This window comes from Dermochelys coriacea, chromosome 1 (assembly GCF_009764565.3).
Source record: "Dermochelys coriacea isolate rDerCor1 chromosome 1, rDerCor1.pri.v4, whole genome shotgun sequence".
NCBI classification, from domain to species: Eukaryota; Metazoa; Chordata; order Testudines; family Dermochelyidae; genus Dermochelys; species Dermochelys coriacea.
The window spans coordinates 27,825,318-27,844,101 of NC_050068.2; the positions used below are offsets into that span (position 1 = coordinate 27,825,318).

The 18,784-nt window shown below is 41.4% G+C and overlaps 1 protein-coding gene across 2 annotated transcripts in view; it reads right to left on the minus strand.

The window, feature by feature from the left end:
- The window catches only part of MTMR2 (myotubularin related protein 2), an 84,797-nt gene that overhangs the window by 60,198 nt on the left and 5,815 nt on the right, over window positions 1-18,784 (minus strand). Inside the window, exon 1 of one of the 2 annotated variants that reach the window (XM_043504175.1) lies at window positions 7,503-7,523. The exons of the other annotated variant lie outside the window; for it this stretch is intronic. The gene's annotated coding sequence lies outside the window, so the exon portion shown is untranslated. Of the gene's footprint in view, window positions 1-7,502; window positions 7,524-18,784 lie in introns of those variants that run through there. 2 annotated transcript variants of the gene reach the window in all.

Genomic DNA, 18,784 nt, shown 5'->3' on the forward strand with positions numbered 1-18,784 from the left:
CGGAGTGAAAGTTTAAAAATGTTGTAAATGTGCTTTTGATCCAAGGCAGGCTTGTAAAAACATACATACTGAATATGTATGCGGTAATCATTAAATGTATAAACTGGGATTAAACAGAATAAGAGTACTGTATGTTGTAGACGAGACAGAAAACCATTTTTGCTTTATTGCGTTATATCCAAATTCATGTTATATCGGATAGTGTTATATCGGAGTAGAGGTGTACTTAGTTCTGGGATACACACTAAGGCAATACTGTATTTTGGATATTATCATAGAACCACGTGTATATCCAGTGCTCCACAGATGGTAAATGAAATAAAGTCCTGGAAAAAAAATAATGTAAAGCCCAATCCCACAACACTCCCTCACTTGGGCATGGCCTTACTTGTGCAAGGCCTTGTCTACACAGCATGCACTGATTTGCTTATACCAGTTTAGTTAAACCACTGCAAAGCTCTTGATGGACCCTCTTAAATCAGTTTCAGCTGGTTTATATCAGTTTGGCTTGCACCTTGCAAGTATCCACCCAGGGATTTACAAAGTTTTAACTAATTTGTCTTAAAAAAAAAATAATCAACATACCGATAGTTGATCTGGTGCGACTTTGTGTGTGGACAAATCCTGAGTAAAGGTTCACAGGTCTTTAGACAGACATCTGCTAACTGTCATTGTATGCACCTTGGGCACACAAGACCACCTCTTCTAACTCTCCTCTCCCACCACCAATACAGACTCCTCCCCATCAGCATCAACATTTCAGTTATGGGAGTCAACCCATAAAGTTTCAGAGTAGCAGCTGTGTTAGTCTGTATTCGCAAAAAGAAAAGGAGTACTTGTGGCACCTTAGAGACTAACAAATTTATTAGAGCATAAGCTGATGAAGTGAGCTGTAGCTCACGAAAGCTTATGCTCTAATAAATTTGTTAGTCTCTAAGGTGCCACAAGTACTCCTTTTCTTTTTACGAACCCATAAAGTGTCACTTACATGCAAAAGTCCTCATCATTAATATCACTTTTGTTCTCCTTTCTTCAGTTCCTTGCATTTGAGTCCAGACCTACATTGTAGGGGCTAGATTCTCCACTGCCTTGCATTTTGTAAGTAAAATGCTACCAGTGTGGCTAGTAGAGTTTTAGGCTCATTTTGCACAAGGAGAAATGACTACCTAAGGGATAAGGCAGTAGACATTCAGTTGAGTTTGTAAGTCATTTTCATATTTGTTGATCATGTTTAGTCCCAAATGGTTTTTAATGCAAAAAGTGAAATGCACATTCAAAGTGAAATTTTCAAAAGTGCCAATCCATCATTGGCCTAACACTGCCGACATCAGTGACAGCAGAGCTAGGCCAACATGAGCACTTTTGAAAAACCTACCCTGCATACACAGAAACAACACTCATGACATAGCTGGATTAGGCAGCTCTGAAGAGTATACTTAGGTTGCATGTGTTTGGCTCAGTGCCTCTATTCTCCTCATCAATCATTAATACTGAACTGAAATGAAACTAAGGAACAAACAAAGAATTTAACCTAACAAAGAATTTAAACTCAGTTGGCTCATGACAATTTTCCTCCTATCTGTATCTGTCAGGTTTGGGTTGACATGGCTCCACTGAGCAAACTAATTAACCTGATGTCCCTTTATATACCACATTTATTACCTTCAGTGGTTTAGCTAACCTGGAGGTCTTCTATTGCCAATGTGAAAAGAAACTGAAGCCATGTGGCCTAATACTCCTTGAAGAAAAAGATAGTTTTGTAGCTAACACACATACCAGGAATGAGAAGAACTGAGATCTGTTCTTAGGTCTGCCACAGACCTTGTGTGTGATTTGGACGAATCATTTAACCTCTCTGCATGGTCGTCTCTCCAACGTATCAAAGCCTTTGCCACCCTGATATTAGACCACTGTACGGCACTCTGCTTGGGCCTATTCAGAAGCTGTGCTTAGGCTGGAACATGGCAGACTGCCGATTATCAGGGCCAGATTTCCAATTAGGTACAGTAAGCATGTGCCTAGGGGCGCCTAAAAGTTAATACATACAGCTCCCCTGCAGGCAGCCAGGTTCTTGGCATGGGTTGATGGCTGCCCAGCATGTGGGGCTGGAGCAGGGTGAGCGTCCAAGTCAGCCTGCCTGGGGGTGCTGTGAGCCCCGGCCCATCGGGGAAGCTGCTTAAGATGCTGGGAGCACCCCAGCCCCTTCCCAATCTCGCCGGCCCCCTGCCTCTGCCCCATGCAGGGGAGAGAGAGGGAGGCACGTGGCCAGCACCCTATTCATCTGCACGGGCAGAGCCAGAGCATGGCTGCTGCACCGTCCTGTGTAACGGATCGAAGACTACAAGGCAAATGGTTCCTGGGTGAGAGGTACAGTCCCCGCCTTGCGTCTCTCCTGGGGCAGGTGGGCTGTGCCCCAGCTCAGGCAGGGAGCACTATGCATGGCAGAGGGTCTTGTGCCTTCCCGGGGAGGCTGTGTTTATATTTATTTTCATTTAATTTTTTTACAGAAAACACCAAGGTCAGCTGTAGGCAGGGGGAAGGACATGCTGAAGATGCTGTGCCTAGTGGTGCATAAGGTGTAAATCCAGCCCTGCCTGTTATGTGGTGTTTTTCACTGGGAGCACATTATACCAGTGTTCTAGGAGCTGCACTGGCAGTCTGTGGGCTTCTGGGTTGAGTTCAAGATGTTTGTTTGAACCATTAAATGACATGGGTCTAGGCTACCCAACTGACCCCCTCTCTTCTTGCTCCACGCTACTGCAGTTACAATCAGTGGAGGCACTCGAGGTGGAGATTCCTTAATATGGAACAGAGAGAGCTGCTGCCCGGGCATTCTCTATGAGGGTCTTTAGCTTCTGCAATGAACCTTCATTCCCATGGATTTGTTATCCTTCCAGACTCACTGTAAAACTACCCATTTTTGCAGATATTTATGGAGGGGCTGAGATGAGAATGTCAGGGAGGAATTTGTTACCTGGGAAATAATGGCAATATGGAATTGGGGTGAATTGTGGCTGTGGATTTTAATGGTTCTGTGTAATTGCTGGTTTTGAAAATTGGAAGGGTCATCCAAAAAATGGGATGGCCATGCATGTGTGAGAACTCTAACAGTTAGACCTCAGCAGGTGTAAATCAGCACAGTTCCACTGTAGTCAACAGGGCTAAGTCACCATCTGAGGATCTGGCCCCATATAAACAAACATGTGAAATGGGGATAATTCGATTTCTGACCCCTCATAAGGATGCTGTGCAGCTACATTCACTGATGTTTTCAAAATACTTGGAGCTCTTTGGAAGCGCTAAATATTATATTACTGATCCTTTAGAATGCACCTCAGTCTCCCAAGTATCTCCTAACCTCTGCTCACCCCAAGCTCCAAAACCCAGCTGCTCTGCCTAGTCCCTGTTTTGCTACCACTATTAACTGGGAACAGAGATCCCTGCAGTGATTCAAAGGCACTTTTGGGGAAATAACCAAGAATGACTTTCCAGGGTATTCTTGCTATTTTGATCCTAATTTTTCCCTGCAAGCATAATCAGTTTGGGGGTATGCCTACCACCAATGTACAGTCATACTCCTTATCCTGATAATTATATTTTACATTGGCAGAACTGTTAAACGCATTTCTAAAGGCCAAGTTTCTAACTATAAATTAGACCAAGATTTGTCCAGAGGATGGAGTCAGCAATGCCCTCTTAATATTTACCCTCATTATTGAGCCCTGGGCTATGGGGAGAGATATATGCAACTAATAAGGGAATTATAATGAGAACTAAATTCAGTGGCTCAGCTGTTGGTAGGGTGCTGATCATTACTAGGATTACCCACAAGAGTCTAGATACTTTCCAAACATAATATGCAGTCCCTGCTCCAAAGAGCTCACAATCTAAAAAAGCAAGCCGCATATGAAGGGTGAAGGACAGAAACAAAACATATAGTGATTTTAAAAAATGTATCATCAGTTATTTGCTTTGCCCTTTTATTTTCCTGTTATTAGTTCACATTCTTGTAGAAGGGATTGGAAGGAGGAGGGGGTTTGGGCCCTCCAGACTCATTCAGTAGGGGCATTCCATGTGTGGAAGAAAGCATCGATACTATTTTGGAACAAGCACACAATCTGGCAGTGTGAGGATGGGAAGATGATGCAATAAGGAATAAGAACAGATAAGGAAGGAAGGGCATAGAAGCTGAAGTTAGTCAAATTATGAAGGACCTTGAAGGTGAAAAAAGGAAATTTAAATTCGATGCAAACTGCCACACTGTTTAAGCAGTAATGAAATTTCACCCCATATAGTACCTAGACTTCTCCTGTAGCAGACAAATTGATCTATTTGGATATCATTTGTATTGAAATAGTCTGAAATTTAGATTTTTCTCCAAAGGAAACAGATATCCTAGGGAAATTCTAGAAAGGTTTCTTCTGTGAAAATAAAACCTATGGGTTTTTTTTCACATCCCAAGTATACAACATAACCTTTCCTCGTAGGTCACCGGTTTTGAAAATAAAGTTGTGGCAACAAATTTTATCTATTTATATGAAGCTCAAGCACTGACAACTTTTGGCAAGAGTAAAGTCATAACACTACTTTGTCCCTGTGAGAAACTGTGCAAGATGAATCAGCCATCAGGACTTGTAATTACTATAGTGGTAATTTCCTAAGCAGCATTTTAATTGTTTCCACCTCTTAATCAACAAAAACACAGGAAAGCATACATGTGGCAGATCAATAGCCTCAACCAATCCTGTGCAGCTTGGGACGGGATGTTTCCCAAGGAAACCATCCAAAACTTTGTTTTTCTGTTACACTTGTTCAGCCTCTGAAGGGCTAGAGAGGGACAGATGCCTCTGTCTCTCTGGAATTAAAAATAATGGCCAAAATTTTCAAACTTGAGTGCCTAAAAGTAGTCTCTTAAATCCTTATTTATGCTCCTAAATACAAGTTTGACCTGATTTTCAAAGGTTTTGAGCATCTGCAATTCCTAGTAAACATAATGGGATGGGTGGGGGTGGTCAGCACTTCTGAAAATAGGGCCACTTTCATTTAGGGTGACTGAATAATGTGTTAGGAGACTAAATTTGGTACCCAAGCTTGAAAATCTCTGCCAGGCTCATTCTCATGAGGAAAGTAAGCAAAATAACCTCATACGATGCTAGATTGATTCTCCAATGCTTTCTTTATGAATGTTCCTGCCTGCTGCTGCAACAAGTAGCTGCTTTTTGCTTACAGAGGCATGCCAGCTGCTCGGATACTAATTGGTATAAGCTGCTCACACATTTTCACTGTGTCAAACTGTATATTTTCTTTCTGCAGCCACTGAACTGATATGGAAAACAGGTGATAAAATGCAGCACCGTGCTAGGATATTTCAGCTGCAGAGGTCACAAAGGAGAGAAGCACTGCAGAATATATTTTCCATTTCCTCTCTTCCTGTTTTTCTCAAAGTTTCTCTTTATGTGCAATCCTGAAAATGCAAGGTGAAAACTGCAAATTAATCATGACTAATGGCAAAAACAATTTAATTTGGAAATTCCAGATGCCAGAAAACTGGCATCCAATTGATTTGAATTTTGTAGTCGGGCCATGCATAGGAGCACTTCTAGTACCTCGTGTACTTTCTTTTAAAGCATAAACACACACAGTTATTGAGCACTCCCTGCTCATTTTCAACATCCAAGATGACAATACTTCCTTTTCAACACTCTTCCCTGCTCCTCTCTCTCGCTCACAGAAGAAAAAAATATTGAAGAAGTTTGGGTCATAGCAGAACAGAACCCAGTCCTCAGATATCTCTACTCTGCTCCACCCAGCCAGTGCTGGCCTGAAGACAAGAAGTCCACCTTGCTGTTCAATCCAGGTTTCCCATTTAGCTGCTCATTAAGGGCCTAAACCCTCATTCACGCAAGGATCCCAGTGACTACGCAGTAGCCCCTTAATGGCACAATTCTGCAAAGTACTTAAACAAATACTTGCTTTGCCTATTGGCAGGAGGAGAGAGAGAGAGAGTGTGTGTGTGTTGCAGAATAGGATCCCAAACTACAACATTTAAAGATTACTATTTTAATTGATTTGTATGACACGAATGCCTAAAAGCCAAAATTGAGATTTGGGCCCCACTGTGCTATGCACTGTACATTCACAGTACAACATACAGTCTGGGCTCCGAAGAACTCTCTCAGCCTAAACCAGGGGTTCTCACAACAAATTTTTTGGTGGCCTCAGAGTGCAGCCACCAACTCTGGCTGTGACAATTTTTCCTAAAATACTTAATTAACTTTAGGAAAAACAAATAAATTTGCACAGGTACATGTCCAAATCACTGTAATCTATCTACATAGGGTGGTTTTTTTTTTTTTACGTATTCAGTAATAAAAATAGTGTACAGTTGTCTCTATTCTTTATTGGACCTAAACAGAATAGAAACACAAATAAGGTGCTTTGACTATTCTTGTCATTTTTCTTATTGTTTCTGTTGCCTTTTTTTGATTGCTTTTTTTTTTTTTGAAGACGTGCTAGCTACTAAGTGTGCTGTGAAAAGTGATATTAACAAACATACAAATATCACTTTTCACAACAGACTTACTCAGCCCCGGCAAGCCCAGGGACAAATTAAGCCTTGGATGGAGAGGTAGGTACAGAGGCAGCAGGGGCCAAGGGTGATGGGCACTGGGGGAGGCAGTGGGGGGCAGAGGTGATGGGGGAAACGAGCTTGGGGCCAGAGCCCGTCACCACACAACCAGGGAATAGAGCCCGAAGCCCCATGGCTGGAGCCTGCCACCCAAGGGCTGAAGCCCAATCCCACTACCCGCCTGGGAAGGTGGGAAACTCACTGGCTGCCTGTTCCTCCAGTTTGTGTTTCTCCAAAGGGAGACACGGCCCAACCACTCTGGCTGGCCCCTGGGAAGAGGCCGCTGCTTTGCGTCCAACCCCCCCCCCACGGGGGGCCACATTTAAGAAACACTGGTCTAAACAGAGACGATGGACAAAGGAAGCATTATTTCCCATTCATTGATGGGTCAGACTTGAATCTTCACAGAAAAAAGGACCAGAAAAACAGATTATCCTACCTACAACAGAATGCACATACAGACAGCAACTTAATCTATTACACATTTATATAAAATGTACACACATTCAAAAGCTCAGCATACTGTATTTGTACTGTACATGTACTCAGTATACAACTGACTACATTTAAGAGTTACCTAGAAGTCATGAGTTCTCTGAAGATTGTCAGACACCTCCTTTATCTTCTGCTTGACTTACACATCTCAGGAAAAAAAGCCACAGACAAATATATTTTTAAAATAAGAAAGAGCCAGTTAGCAGATGCTCTCTGGCACTCAGAAGAGGCAGATAGTTATATAACATAGGACAGTAGCCTTCCCCTTCAAAAGATTTGGCCATGTCGCAGTGCTAAACAATCTTAAAAGAAGCCATTTCAGCACACAAATCATTGTGCATGTTTGTGACAGACTTAAAATAGCCCTCGCGATACTTGCCTGAATAAGAAAGATTCACTTCTGTTGCCAAGCAAACCAGGGTTTCAATCTGACTTCAGTGTTTCAAGCAAAGAAAATGTCACTTTCTATAAAGTTGATCCTTTTAAGTAGCATCCTGAGCTGAATATATAGTACATGTTTTCCCATGAGCAATAAAGGGAGTGCCCTATATTTTGACCGTGAACAAGCTTTTCTAGGAATGCAAATTTTGCTCTCAATAGTTACACAATGGACTACAGTCTCACCAGCACTGCTCATGCTCAATTAGTCATTCTTTTATTATTATTTTTTTAACCAAAATTCACAAAAGGCCTGCAGCACTTGCTAAACAACAGGCCGATTGTCTGAAATATTAGCGAGGTTCCAAAGATAGAAAGCCAACACCCAAAGCCTATCTGAAAAGCAGCACATAATTAACAACAACAAGCAACCCTCATCACCCTTTCCTGAGTCAAACAGCTCAGAAGGTAAAAACAAGAAGAATACAAGTGACATAGGCCCAAATCAAAAACATCATGTGGAAAACGACAACATTATGATCTGTATCCATGAGAGAAACCCGACTAGTAACATGCTCCAGGCTGGTGCAGGATGGTACTTAGCTGCAAAGGAAACGCCAAAATAATATTCTTATCCAAAAGATTTTAGACAAGTACTGGGAATACACCACATTTTACAGCCCATGTCAGGAGGGATCAAAATTTCTCACTATCTGAAACCAGATGGATAACCCATGTGAAGTGACTCAGCCGGTCTTGATCCACAAGGAACTGGACCAGTGCCTGCACTGCAAAAAACACCATCACTGGTAATTTCGGTTGCAGACTTAATAGCAATAACAGTGAACGATGGGCAGGGCAAATGAATCGCCATTCCCAAGAAGGAAGGGTGAGAAGGATTGTTGGATGGTTAAGGCACTCTCCTAGTACTTGGGACACCCAGGTTCAATTCCCTGCTTTGCCACAAACTTCCTGTGTGACCTCAGGCAAGTCACTCAGACCCAGATTTGTAAAGGTATTTAGGAGTTGCTTAGCATTGTACGGCCCAGGTGACTTAGACACATAATGCCCATTTTGAAAAGTGACTTAGGCACTTAGGAGCCGAGATCTCACTGAAAGTCATTAGGATTTAGGCCCTAAAGTCCAGCCCCAAAATTATTTGGGTGCCTAATTCTCATTGACTTCAATGGGTGTTAGACACAAATACCTTTAAGAAACTGGGCCTTCGTCTCTCTGTGCCACCGTTGCCTATTCCCATTTACACATAATGGTCCCAACCTCATAGGGATTTTGTGAGGATAAATATATTAAAGATGGTAAGATGCTCGGATATTATGATGATTCTCCCTGCCACCCCAATAAAGATTGAGGCACACTGTTGTGTCAGTGTAGGGAAACCTAAATTGGGCCTGTTTCCCACACTGAGGTTTTCTGTTTATAGGGTTTCCAATTTGGTCCCATTTCTAATCACTAAAACTTCACTTTACATTTAAAGGGTGGAGGTTCAAAAACAGACTGGGTATGTAACCCAAATTACAGTCCTCGTACGTTACTGTCAACTCAAACAACACTGCCTGCTAAGGATGTACTCAGTTCAGCCCTGTCTCACACAGCAGACCATTGCTAAAAGATGGCAGGGGGAGAGTACTGTGAGGGTGAGAAAAATCTACAAGTGTACTCAGTGCTTTCCAAAGATGCAACGCAGCAGAGGGCAGTACTGAACTCTGAATGAAGATTCCCCTTGAGAAAAGAAAGTGGAGGTAGTATTTCAGAGTCAAGAAACAAAACATAGCCTATTAAAAAAGAGAAAGATTGTACTATTTTGCACAGGTTCTCTGAAGAACAGGGATAGGGATGAAGCCATGGCCAAAATGCTGATGTATTCTAGTGATTCCCCAGAGAACAGTTTATTAGGGGACCTTATTAGTCAACACGTTAGAACAGCCCAGTGCATGCAAAGAAAAAAAATCAGAAACTGAAACTAACTGATGATCTTAAATCTTTACCAAGTAATAATTAGGGCAACAAAACTTGCATGAACTGGATCAAGAAAAAGACCGGAAAACTTTGTACTTGTTGGTAGGAAACCAAAGGAAGAGAGTCCAAACAGGATGAACAGATAAAAACTTATTTGTAGTACAGTATTACCTAGGAGTTCCAGCCACAGAACAAGACTGTATTATCCTAGACTCTGTACACAATGATTTAACAGTAAGTCTGTATATCTACCATAACTCAGTCCTTATTCTGTTGCATTCCTTTCTCTAGTTTTAAACACTTGCGTAAGAAAATAACTTGTCCTGTCAAACATGCTGTTTATCTTCCATTAAGAAGTTAGTAACTAAAAATACCAGCTAATGACTAATCATTGACATTTGTAATTCCAGACTGGGATTAATTAAAAGAAAGAAGAAAATGTATTTTTGAATACAGCAGGTAAATACACCCCCATTTGGAGAGTCACCTATTATCCGGTAGAAATCCTCCAACAGGATACCTAGATATTCTCTAGCAGTCAGATGTTGAGATGCAGTGTGCTCTGACTGCAGACGAAGCCTGGAATAGGGATCAGAAGCCTACTTTCTAATCCCAGGTCAACTACTGAACTGTTACGTGTCCCTCGGTAAATCAATATCTACTGGAGATGTGGGTACTGAGCATTTCTGAAAATCAGACCCCATAGTCCAGATTTCCAAGCGTTCAGCACCCACAACTGGGACCAGATTTCTAAAAAAGCCCAACTCCCAGAGGTACCTAAATAGAGATTTTTTTTTTTTTTTTTTTTTTTTTTTAAAAGAGCTCAGCAGCCAGCAGCTCCCATTGTGATGCCTGGGCAGGATTTCAAAAGAGTTTAGCACTCGACATACTGGCCACTTCTGAAGGTGTCTAAATGGTGTTTGGAAAATTTGGTTCTGTCTCTCTCAAGGTGGGCACCAAAAAATGGAGACATCCAAAATGAGTGAACACTTTTGAAAAGGGAGTCCCCAACCTCTCCATATATCAATTGTCACATCTATATACTGGGGATAATCTTGCAAAATTACTCACCTAACAGTCAAGGCTGTTACCTCCATAAATAATGGAAGTCATGTTTGCCCAACCCAGAAAAATATTTATTCTGCTAAAGAAAATAACTACTCATCTTTCCTGAGCTACCTAAATAAAAAAAAAAAAAGATACTTAAATAGTTCCTCCCCTCCTAAAAGAGACAAAAAATCTAAGGCCAGGGCACCTCTTCTGCTGAGTGGAGGTAACTTCTTCAGCAATGTAGCAATAGGGTATCTGCTTTTCCTTGCTTGAGACCACTTGGAGTCATGGTCTGTAATCAGAACATATTAACCTAGAAATACATCCACCTTCTGCACTGGAGTGTAGCTGTCCTATCACAACCAATGGAGAAGATGGTTATGATCCTTCCCCTATCAGATCACCAGAAGCTCTATTGATGTTGCTAATGCTGTCCCTAGCCTGAAGGTGGGAATAGGGGCAAAATGGGATGGATCACTTGATTACCTGTTCTGTTCATTCCCTCTAAAGCAACTGGCATTGACCACTGTCCAAAGATAGGATACTAGGCTAGATGAACCTTTGGTCTGACCCAGTATGGCCATTCTTATGTAATCACATAAGTAATGGGTCACAGCTGATCAGCTGTTTGACAGCAGATATTAGCTCACAAGTTATGGCATCCAGCAGGAAACTACTACTTTTCCCCCTCCCAAGAAGAGCTCATCCAGCATCACACTGTTCTGGGGACATCCCCTCCAAATTCCTGATTGGGGCTTTGGAACAACCACAGAAGAGACTGCCTGCCCCTCCCATCGGGGGGCTCCCTCCTCAGAAAATTCTTCTGAGGTTTACACAGCCCATTGCATGCTGGGCCATGACTTTCAGAGGTTAGTGAGGTGCTCTGAAGATACATCTCCAATAAAGCTTATACTTACATATTTACGGTGGCCCAAATCCACAGAGGTATTTAGGTTTCTACCTTGCACTGAAATCAATGGAAATGAAGAGCCTAAATACCTTTGAGGACTGGGGCCTTTGAGCTTCCATACATTGATGTAAGGTGCTCCCAGTAATGGAGGACACAACAGCTGTCCAAGGAGCTGAGATCCTTCCTTCTCAATAAGGCAGTGGGACTCCTGTTTTCATTATAAGGAGAGCCTGAATTTCAAATCTCAGCTTACTCTGAAGAATGACTTTGTTAAAAAGACATTGCAGAGGTTCTGGATCAAATGTGTTCAGTTTACAAATAAAAAGATGACCTTTGGGTTTGTTGGCATTTTTTCAACTGTCAACCCGGCTAACACAACATGAGGGTCAAGCAAGGTTCTTTCTATCTCACAAATCATCTCTAGTAAGAAGAGTTCAGTTACATCTGTTGAGCACATTGGCTTTAACTTATGTGCTCAGCACCACCTGGGAAACCTCTAATTGTCTTCAATTGGTTTGCACAGGTGTAACTGACTAAAACATAATAAAGAAGTCTGTTTCTGAGCCACAAGAAGGAGTAGAATCCAGCTCCCTCTCTCTCTCTCTCTGTGTTGGCTCTACAGGGCTAACAAGTATAAAAAGGAATGAGGATTTATTTTTCTCATCAAAGTCAACAGATGACTCAGTATACAGAGATCTGTAAAATGGTGACATTTTTATTTTGTGGTGACATTTTACACTTTATTGACTAGAACAGCACTTCAAATGTTATTTACTGCATCTGCGGGTGTGGATTAGAGAACCACTCTTTCGCTCCATAAGGTAGGTGGGAGGTTGGAAAGGAATGGAAAAGAATTAATGGAGTGTAAAAGACTAGAGAAAGGTAGGAGAAAGTCCCACTAGAGAAAGGTAGGAGAAAGAAAGCATGGCTAGATAACTAAAAACTATCTGTCAAAAGAAAATAGAGACAGAAGACAAAAGGAGAAACACGAACATCAAAAATTCCACTGAATTTTTTTCTGGATCTTGAATTTTTTAAACCAACCCTTGCAGAAGTGTAGTGATTGTTACAGCAGTTAAAAACAGAGCCACCCTTCACTTTTAACTGTCTTAAAATACACTACTGCTTATTGGGAGTGAAACAACTACTAGGATTCCTCATTTCATTTATTCCCACTTCCCCTCTCACTTCCTGTGCTCTTCCTAAACCACCTACTCGAGATTCTCCTATTTATGCATCCAAGTACTACATTAGCTCTTTTGGCCAGAGTGTTGCACTGGGCACTTATGTTCAGCTTCCTACCCATCAAATCTTTTTCATGTCTCTTTATACAGCACCAGACACACTATAAGCACTGAACAAACAATAGCAGCAAAGTAGGTCAAGAGAAAAAGGATCCTGAAGGAGAAGCCAGGAGCTTATAGATCCTGTTGATTAGGCTGAGAGGGTGTGTTCAGCTTTTCCTTATTTTTCAGAATCAGTTCCTGCCTTTGTACAGAAGCTATAAATGAATTAGAAAAAGAAGGAGAGTGATAAGAAAACAGCAGAAGTAAAAGTTATACTTAATTAAAGGAGCACAGCTAACAGGACAATAATTTAAAGGGAGGAAATGATGTAAGCTACTACTTCTGTGAGCAGGACATATACTTGAGATGATGGACAACAGACACCCTTAGGGTGTCCAGCCTTGTGTGTCTGACTAAACAGAAGATGGAGGGATAACGTTGATCAAAACCCAAGAGTTCTTCTTATGAATTACCATCAGTGGGCAAAATATGTCCTTGACAACAAAATGCTGAGGCGAATTGTGAGAGCAGCCAAGGACCTCCAGGGTCTAAAAGGCCAGGAAGTAGCAGCAAATTATGTAGTTTGACAATAAAACAGGCAATTCTGAAGTATAAAAAGGCTGGATAATTATTTTATTAATTGTAAATAATCTGTAGTTAAGAAAATTGTCAAGCAAACAGATTATTAAACAAAACACAAGCATCCATCTATAAAGAAGGCAGCACAGTCAAGCAAATAGGACTGGGAGTCAGGGACCTGCATTCCAATCCTAGCTTTACCTCTAACTAGCTGTGTGCCCTTGAGCAAGTCACTTCATCTCTGTGTGACACAGTTTCCCCTTCCCACCCTCTGTCTACCTTGTCTATTTAGACTCCAAGGGCCACATTTTTAAAGGTGGTTCGGTGTCTAAATCAATGGCAGTCAGGCACCTCTGAAAAACCCACTAGGCACCTAGCAAAAATATCTTTAAAAAGCTATCCCCAAGCTCTCCAGGGCAGAGATTCTCTCTCCCCATGCTAATTATAATACAAGAACTAAAGAAACAGACGAGTGTCAACTGCAATTTATTTTTTTTAAATAGTCACACACAGCACTTTTTAAATACATAGTCTCTTGGAGGCATTTATCTTTTCAATAATAGTTGCATGAACAAAGAAGTTTGCATGTATCTAACAGAAGAGAAGTTCAGAGCAGAAGGTGGGATCTCAGACTCAAGGATTTTAGAACATACATCAGCTAAAAGTAGAGATTTCCAAAGTAAGTTGAAGATTGCTATTTTGACAGCTCCTGGAAGATTATATTTTTTCCTCAGTCACCCCATTTTAGGCTATCAGTATTTTCACAGTTCCCTCCCAAGATCCTCAGCCCCTGATAATGGTCTTTCCCTATGATACAAATGAATTATAAGACTTTATAATCCATTCATTATGTTAGCAACATACACAAAAAATGTACAGTTGTACAAATTTGCACCCAAATATATTTGTTTCAATTAAGTGTAATAATTTGTCTTTCACATATTAACATTAATGATTAATAAGAATGGAGGAGCCTATCTGGAGTTGTTAACTGGTTCTAGACACAGCGTGACGTTTCTCAGAAACAAAAGTAGCTCATTCTCAACACTCAGCCACCGACTGTACTTATTTCTAATGGCACCCATTCTTGAAAATCCTACCTCACATATATATGAGGAATCAAAAGGAAGAAGCATTCTCACAGCCTTTGAAAAAAAGTGATGGATATTTGTGCTTCACTGACCACCAAAACCGGCAAAAAAATCTTCGCTTTCAAACTGTAACTTCAATGAGTCATCACAAGGCAACTAAATCCACCAATATGACACATCTGGCAGCAACGTGGTTTTGGTGTCAAATTCAGAGAGAAAGCCCCCAAGGGATTACAAATCCATCTCCTTCCAATGTTAGCCTCGTCCTCGGGGAAGAATGCTTCAAATAGGACCTTAAATTGCCATCAGAGTAGGTGTCCACAGGGCCATAAGCAAGACGAACGGGGCCCTTAACACCATTTGCAGCTATTGTTTCAGCCAGTCTACAGATTAAGGCAGGCATCACTGCATCTGTTTATGCTCAATTCATGTAATCAAAGTTATCAATGCAACCATAAGAGTAAGTAGTATAATTATTTTAAGAAAGGGAAGAAAAGGGAGAATGACTATGACTCTCCAGAGGTTGCAATCCCCACTTTAGGAAACCCTGAGCTAAAGTACAGCTGTTAGAACTATTTGTATTCTTCAAAAAATAGGGTTAGAATATTAACTTATGTGACAGTGCTCCCCATAAGGCTTTATGGAAATATGCTTATGAATGTATATATGACATAACTGGAATATGTTTTATGCTACATATGCCATGTAACCTCTCTCTGTAAAAGTTACGATCTACTGAATTTATTAATCCTATTTCTATGCATGCATGTATCATTTTTGTATTCAAAGTTATGAATATTGGCTGTGTACTTGCTTGATTTTTAAGTAGCCTTAGTAAAGCATTTGGTCAGCTTCTTTAGAAAGGAATTTGCAACTTAAGTGCCCAGTCAAGAAGCACTTAACACACAATCGATCTTGGAAGGCTCCAATCCACATAAGAAGTCTACATGAGGACTTTCAACATAGCACATGAACAATGGCTGCTGACTGTAAAAATTGAGTCATGCATGGACATGTGACTCGCCCATGTGACTCCAAAACTCCATCTTGGAGCTGGACTTTGCATAGGAGAGAAGAGGGGGTCTCCACCCACAAGATAAAGTCTATTTAAACCCCTGAGAGACCCCTCCATTTGGTCTTCAGCTGGCTAAGGAGATAGCCTCTCCAACCCCAAGGATACCTGAAAGAAACCGGAACAAAGGACAGTAACTACAGGGGGTGAGAGTGAATGCTGGACCCAGACTAGAAGGAGGCTAGTCTGTAAAAAGAAGTTTACTGGAATTTCTCTAAGGGTGAGGTTTTTAATCTGCATTCAGTTTTCTTACTATATTAGACATAGACTTGCGTGTTCTATTTTATTTTGTTTGGTAATTCACTTTGTTCTGTCTGTTACTACTTGGAACCACTTAAATCCTACTTTCTGTATTTAATAAAATCACTTTTTACTTATTAATTAACCCAGAGTATGTATTAATACCGGGGAGGGGAGGGGAACAGCTGTGCCTATCTCTCTATCAGAGGGCAAACAATTTATGAGCTTACCCTGTGTAAGCTTTATACAGGGTAAAACGGATTTTTGGGGGTTTGGACCCCATTGGGAGTTGAGCATCTGAGTGTTAAAGACAGGAACACTTCTCAAGCTGTTTTCAATTAAGCCTACAGCTGTTAGGGGACGTGGTCCAGACCTGGTCTGGGTTTGCAGCAGGCTAGCTGGTCTGGCTTAAACCAGGCAGGGCACTGAAATCCCAAGCTGCCAAGGCAGGAAAGCAGGGGCAGAAGTAGTCTTGACACATCAGTTGGTAGCCCCAAGGGGATTTCTGTGATCCAACAGTTACCGTATTATGGGAAAAGAGTATGGAGTATTATGGGTTTGTTTAGTATTCAACTGCATCCATAACTTCACACAGGCACTTTGAATCTGTTTCTTAGTAGAAATAATAGACTGTTGCTTGAGTATTGCATTGAACTATTGCTACCTAATGGGACAACAAACTTTTTTAAAACCTAACAGTGGGGTGTGTTCACATCATCTGTGTGGTTATATAGCTTGATTTCAAAATGCACATCACTGAGGGGGGAGGAGGGGAAGGGAAGGAGAGTTGGGCTCTCTCTCTTAATTTTAGAAACATTTTGTTTTAACAATGGTTAAATTCTGTTCATTTCCGAGTTAAAGTCATCAAGTAATTCTCCTGAAGTCAAAACTTCAGATACAAGGTCACTGTAAACTACAGATTCCAGGGCCCTGAAGACATTCCGTGGTGAGCTAAGACACTGTTGGGAGCATGAGACCTAACTTTCACAGCGGATATATACATTTCCACACCATTAAAATGACTAGGGTTCTTGAGTGAGCAATAAACCTTTCCACCTGTGGTAGGCCATCCAACATTTTTGGACTGTGCCTCAAAGGCCTTTTATTACAACAAAATGGACTTATAGAAGGAATCAGGATTTCTTTTTTAAAGGCTAAATGCAAACTATATCTTTCCTTTTGCAGTTAAGCTAGCTTACATGAAGTAGTAGTAAAACAGATCAACATGAAAACAAAGCAGAACCACCAAAATGAAAGAGCTAAGAATTTAAAGTATCACTTCTCAGAAGCGAGGCAAAGAATAACTTGAACTCTGTAGATACAGAGCTCTAGAATAAAGGAATTGGTGGAGGTTGCTAGCTGGTATGATTCCCCAAGGCACGTGAATGCTCTTTGGTGAGAGATAGTTGCTAGTCTCACCCCATCCATCTGGCACAACAACAGAACCCAGAGCTGGAGACCTATTCCAAATACCTTTTAAAAATACTGTATGATTGTGATGGGTTGGGTCACAGAAACCCCTTTGGGAACTGCCAACTGATGTGCTTTGACTACCCATGAGCCCGCTTTCCCTGCCAGCTTAGGACTTCAGTGCCCTGCCTGGTTTGAGCCAGACCCGCTAGCCTGCTGCAAACCCAGGCCCAGGTCTGAACTATGTCCCCTGAAAGCTGCAGGCTTAACTGAAAACAACTTAAGAAGTGCTCCTGTCTCCAACACCCAGATGCCTAGCTCCCAATGGGGTCCAAACCCTAAATAAATCCATTTTACCCAGTATAAAGCTTATACAGGGTAAACTCAAATTGCTCGCCCTCTATAATGCTGATAGAGATATATGCAGAGCTGTTTGCCACACACCGCCCCCCCCCCACAAGTATTCATACCTACTCTGGGTTAATTAATAAGTAAAAAGTGATATTAAATACAAAAAGTAGAATTTAAGTGGTTCTAAGTAATAACAGACAGAACAAAGTGAATTACCAAACAAAATAAAATAAAACACGCCAGTCTAAACCTAATACTGTAAGAAAATGATTACAGATGAAAACCTCACCCTCAGAGATGTTTCAATAAGATTCTATCACAGACTGGATGCCTTCCTAGTCTGGGCATAATCCTTTCCCTTGGTACAACCCTTGTTTCCAGCTCAGGTGGTAGCTAGGGGATTTCTCATGATTGCAGCCCCCTTTGTTCTGTTCCACCCACTTATATATCTTTTGCACAAGGTGGGAATCCTTTGTCCCTCTCTGAGTCCCCAGCCCTCGCTCTAAATGGAAAAGCACCAGGTCAGAGATGGATTCCAGTTCAGGTGACCTGATCACATGTCACTGCAAGACTTCATTACCCACTTGCCAGCACACAGTTATATAGGAAGACTTGCAAGTAAAACAGCATCTACAGTCAATTGTCCTGGCTAATGGGAGCCATCAAGATTCCAAACCACCATTAATGGCCCATACTTTGCAGCCAAATTCAATGACATATCATCATGGGAGAAGACACAGGAGAAAGACTCCTTCATAACAAAGAGAAAAATCACTAACTCCTTATCTGTGACAAAGATTCAACCTCACACACTGCAAAAGGGAATCAATTTTTATGGCCATGCTCATCATCGCCTTCTGCGTGCAACAGAGGGCAAACTGGTTCTCAAATGTTCTTCTAGGTTGTGGTAGAAAATAGGCAACAGATTTTGTTTATCCCCATGAAGAGTTATTTCTGAAGGTTACTCACTGGAGTAAAAGTTGCATGAAATGCACACATAACAGGTTCTATTAATAATAATATCACCTAGCTGTTACAAGGGGCTTTTCATCAGTAGATATCAAAGCACTTCACAATCTTTAATGCATTTATCCTACAACCCCCCCGTGAAATAGGAAGTTTTAATATCCCCATTTTTACAGATGGGGAACTGAAGCAAAAGATCAGACAGGATGTCTGTGACAGAGCAAGGAACTGAACCAAGACCTCCCAAGTCCTAGGCTAGTGCCCTAACCACTAGACTGGGGTGGGCAAACTATGGCCAGCGGGCCGGATCCAGCCTGCAGGATTGTCCCCTGTGGTGCCACAGGCCCCGCG